This window comes from Anguilla anguilla, chromosome 2 (genome assembly GCF_013347855.1).
Source record: "Anguilla anguilla isolate fAngAng1 chromosome 2, fAngAng1.pri, whole genome shotgun sequence".
In the NCBI taxonomy this organism is placed as follows: Eukaryota; Metazoa; Chordata; class Actinopteri; order Anguilliformes; family Anguillidae; genus Anguilla; species Anguilla anguilla.
In genome coordinates, this window is record NC_049202.1 from 33,758,732 (window position 1) to 33,764,176 (window position 5,445).

The following is a 5,445-nucleotide window of genomic DNA, read 5'->3' on the forward strand; positions in this document are numbered from 1 at the left end:
TCCTTGCTGCAATTGATAGTCAAATTTAAGGACTAATGTTTATTGAATTTAGTCTTATGTGGTTCCTGTGTTACCTTAATCTCAATCTGGCTGTATCACAGAAGCAAGTCCACAAGCTAAGAGTGTAAATGTTACATGAATACATAAATACCAAACTGATAAATTACTAAAAATTATATTCCATGCATTTTTGAAGACGTTTCAAAATGTATTAAACTGTGTCATTAAAGTTTTCGTTATTCTGAATGTTAGTTTGCTGCTGAAATATTCTGCTTCAATTTCATCTTTTTTTTCTTTGTAATCATTTGTTTAAATCATTTCCTCATCACTTCAACATGACCAGATCTTACAGGATAATCTGAGAAGTGGTGCACTTTAAAGGAAGTTAAAATAAAAGCTTTACGTAGTATATATAATGCTTTCATAAACTTGACATGCTTCATGCATACGCAAATGTTGTGCTTCATAAAGGGTGGCAAAACATCTTTTACAACATTATGCAAAATGTGACATAACCAACAATATCACCTGGCTAATGGCTAAACATTATAAAGGGTGCATAAAACCTGCTTATGTAGAATCCAAGGCTAACTGTGATATAACTCATGATGTCACTTGATGTCCCCTTGAATGCTGTTACAATTTTACTAAATATGCAGTAAATTATACATTTAACAAATTAAACATAGAGTGTACATGCGGACACACACACACACACGCACACAAACACACACACCCACGCATTCACACACATACACACACTCTCTCTCTCGCAACTCAAATCAATCAAGCAGGCACACAATTCCTTCCAGAGTCTATGAGAGGAATCAGAGACAGCTACTTTCAGGAGAATCAAAGAGGTACAATCAGGGCAGTCAAACACAGGTACTGCCAAAGTTAATTCATTCATGGAGATCAAGCTGACAATTTTGCAAGTACGATACTGTAACGGTTGGCTTGCTTGCACCACCAACAACTTGAACCGCAACATTAATAAGGAAACAATGCCAAATTCAAAAGCACTTCATACTTACCACTATGCAAATAATGGTTATAAATTCTAATAAATTTACTTTGGATTTTGGCATTTAGTTTGTTGGTGAATGTTAAGAGGAAGGTACGAAGGGCCAGTAAGGGCCTATTTCCAATTAATTCCAAAAAATTCCAATTGAAAACTACACATAACGTGTTTGCACATTTGTCATAAAATTAAACATATTTTCTTAATAATAAATAATAAAATTATAAAATCACACATAAGCAATACTGAAATGTCACACACATTACACATTACATTTCTATTACTGATACTATACTATAGAAAATTCAGACATTTTTATTATTAACTACATTTACAAGTAAACATTATAAAGATGTCATAATACTTACCATTTACATTTAATACAACTTTAATTTGAAATGAAAACAGAACTCAACACTATGAAAATTAACATGCATGAAAGATAACAGTGCATGACGGGTATATATATACATCTGGGTCTTTTAAGTTGAGGCAGGAAAAGGCATATCTCCAGTAGAAGACCAGAGGATCCTTTTCCAATTTGGTTGGTCCGTCTGCAGAGGCAGTGTATGTTCACCTCAATAGCGTGGACTGCCTTGGCTGTGGTGCACCTTGCAGTACTGGGGAAGGGTATCAGAATTCCAGCCTGGAAAAGAGGCAAAGATGTGAGTCTGCATAGCTGGCTGATGGTACTGCAGCACAGAGGGATCCTCACCTCTGCAGAGAGTGAGACTGTTCTAAATAGCAAACAGTCCACAGTCTGAGCCACCCGCCTGCTGTTGGACATCAATCAGGCCACTGCAGCCGGACACTCTTCCCTGGACAGGCAAGAAGGCATGTAACCTGTGCAATGAAATCCTCTGTTTTATGCTGCCCTAGAGAATCAAAAACATTAACTGTACCTACCTTACAGCCGACGTTACTTACCGTAATCCAGCGATTTGCAGAGACATTAAGAATCTTCACAAACCCCTGAGCTGGTGTAGGTAGAGTGGATAGCAGGGCGAGGGAGGTGGTTGCATGGAGCCCTCCTATATATGGATGCAGCATCTTCATAAGAGCCTGGGCGTGGTCGAAGACCTTGTCATCCAACCGTGTGTGCTGGCCGAGAAATACGGCCCCAAAGTCCTCCACCCGTCTGTTCAGCAAAGCCGCACAGGCCTCCCCTCATTGGACACCAGTGATGACAACATCACTGTCCTGAAAGTTACTTACTGAGATAGAATATATTAACCTCATAAAGCTGAGACAGTGTGTTAGTGATTATGGATTTTCAGTTATTGAAAAATTACCTCCAGTGCACCCTCCTCCAACCCAGAGCACAGTATTTTGGGGTCATCTGAATGTCCTGACTCAGCTGGAGAGGATGCACGACTTTCCTGGAGTACAGTGCATGTCATCTGGTGGATGGATAGATAGATATGCAATCAATAGATTGATCAATAATAAAATCAATCAATTGTAACATCAACGCAAATCACAAGCATATACAAGTAATAGGGGGAAATATATGATGATTGTCTTTTCCATTCACCTGGGATTGATGAAAATAGGTGAATGTGTAGATGAAAAGAAGAGGTGAAAAAGAAGAGACAATTAGGTGGGCAATTTGACATTGTACCTGACGCGGGTCCTCCTCCAACTCAAAGTAGTGCAATTACGGGTCATCTGAATGCACTGACTCGGCTGGAGGGGGTACAGCCTCCTCGGTGGGTTGGCCTGCTTGTGATCCTAAATGGACAATTCAAAATGATTTAATAAACCTGGACACTGTGTTTAAAAAAAAAAAGACTTTTGTTGACATATTAAACAGCATGCAGTTGTCATATGCAGGGGTTTCACTGAAGCATAGGATGTTTTTGTTTTCAGTGGCTTTCCATCCATGGTCTCCAGCTGCACCAGGTTGTTGTCCTCAACCTCAGTAACCCTATGAAAACACATAACAGCAAAGAGATTTTGTGGGTAAAATTATGACAAGGATATTCTATTGTGTCTCAATGAAAATTCCAGGCTAAAACAATTACATCATCATTAAACGTGTTGCAGCTATGCACGGATCATTATCCTTTAATTTTGTCTAACAGTAAATATTCACCTATATTTGGTTGGCCAATCAGGATCCATTGTGCGCGCAGGCCTTCCACACTTCCTGCCATCCTTCGTCAGGACCTCGATGCCTGGAGAGATCTTGAAGCACTTGGTCTCCTTCTTAGTCCTCCTTTGGTAGGCCTCCTTATGTCTCTCCTGGGCCTTCTCGACATTGGCTCTCACCTTGTTTGGTTCATTTCATAATGTTCTGTAACACATCTATTTTGATACTGGTTGTCTTAAACAGCATGTGACTACATCATAATCACCTTGTCCAAAGCCTCTCCATCTTTAAGGCCCTTACCTGAATGTACTTTTCCACATCACTCATCTGGAGCAGCAAATTTTTTAATTGCATTGAAAAATAGAAATACCAATAAAAAACAACTAAAGCAAGTTTATAACAATTGAACCCATAAAGTTAAGTTATGGAGTTGCTGTTTTGATGTTCAGTCCCCCCTGCTCACTGGCTGCCTGTCATGGCTCACATCAAATTAAAAACATTGGTCTACTCCTAACATACCAGGCAGTCAAGGGATCAGCCCCAGCATACCTCCATAAGATCTTCAAACCCTACATACCAGCCAGACCCCTCTGTTCTGCTACCTCAGGACGCCTGGCACCTCCCCCTCTTCGCACTTGCTTTTCCCGGTCATGTCTCCTGTCTGTTCTGGCTCCACGATAGTGGAATGACCTTCCCGTAGAGGTCAGAACAGCTGAGACCCTGATCACCTTCAAGTGACGACTGAAGACTCACCTCTTCAGGCTGCACCTCTCCCCATCCCTCCCTATCTCCCTGACTATGTAAGCTTAGGTTTGTAGCTAGGTAAGCTGTTTATCTTAGTTTATTTTAGTTATTGCACTCGTGCCTACTTAATTATTGCTTGTATTATTTGCATAGACTGCTTTGTTGCTGCTTTTGTTTGTGTTGATCAGATTAACCTACAGGGTCCAAATTAAACTACGCAGTCGCTCCCTGCACTTGGAACTGTACTTCCCTCTACGGTTTTCAACACACTTGTTCCTGGTTATGGTTATACACTTGGTTGTACGTCGCTCTGGATAAGAGCGTCTGCCAAATGCTTGTAATGTAATGTAATGTAATGTAATGTCTACTGTACAGTTGTCTGTTCACACCAATGAACTACATAAGAACTAGAACGGAAACTGCCTTCTCAAAACAGGGCACCATTAAATCAGCCTAATGGCTATTTACATAATCAAGTCAAAGCTTCCCATGTGAAATACGTTTAGGACATATCAACTGAAAAACATCACAATGTCTGGTTTAGGCTACCAGCAAAATGTGCATGTCAGTCAAAATTGCATTTAAATGGAACCACATCTGTTTATCCTTGTAGGGCTTAATATATTTATTTTTTGCCATTATTTTAGACGCGCAATGCACTTTGGGTAGATGACAAAAACTGGTTGCACTGGCACGTCCCAAACACATTTTAGATGAAATACAGGCAGAGGGGGCATGGATTTGGCGTATTAGCACAAACAAAGATTATCAGTGCATCATAGATATGACTGAACATGGTTATTTTGTAATATCTTCAAGGTAAAAATCCTGCATAGCATGCCTTTAAAGTACATTTTGTATAACCAAATAATGGCGCATGTTTAAATAAAATCGTTTTTGTAAGGGTCAAGTTATTTTAGAACTGGACAAAGGTGAATTTTCAGTGTGAAAAACTGAATTTGATGGCTTTTAGATTATGCACAATAAATAATTTTCAGTGGTAGGAAACATGTAGTCAGTGTACGCTACTGGTTATTTAAGTCAGGGAACACTGTGCTAAAGCATGCATCGGGGCTCTGTTCTAAAACATGAAAGCGGTAAGCCACCTTATCCACAACCTAGATTGGATTGAGGCATATAAAGTATATCTATCCTTCCATGAAGCCTTATGCTATGCATTTAAAGTAGCATTTAATAGTATTTCCCCTGATTCAAGTTGTTTGTTTACATTAAGGAACCATAATGGTGAACAAACAGATAATCACACTAATTGCAGGCTAATTGCATAATCTTGCTTTGTATTTATTTTTTTGCAGGGGAGCAGTGTAGGAAGAGGTGGAAAATTTGAAGAGACATATAGGAAGGAAATAAGACTTCAGATTGAAGGAAAGAAAAGTGGTGCTGAGGGAGAAAGGAGTACCAGTGGAAATACAGAGGAAGACTAGTACTGCAGCTGATGCCAATTTCTCAAGCCCCTGACTACAGACAAGTCAGAAACACACCTTCCTCTGTGCCCCCACAAGCATCTGATTCCCCACCACAGAAGTCTGAGAACCCTGCAATAGTGGGACATGTTGCGTACCAATGT

At 39.8% G+C, this 5,445-nt stretch overlaps 1 long non-coding RNA gene across 1 annotated transcript; it reads right to left on the reverse strand.

Annotated features, from left to right (window-relative positions):
* Positions 1 to 621: 621 nt before the first annotated feature.
* On the reverse strand, positions 622 to 2,599 carry LOC118221894. The gene is made up of 3 exons (XR_004764203.1): positions 2,556 to 2,599; positions 2,314 to 2,421; positions 622 to 2,221 (listed from the first exon to the last, which is right to left on the reverse strand). It is a non-coding gene; the product is annotated as an uncharacterized LOC118221894 (long non-coding RNA).
* Between the last annotated feature and the right edge of the window lie 2,846 nt (positions 2,600 to 5,445).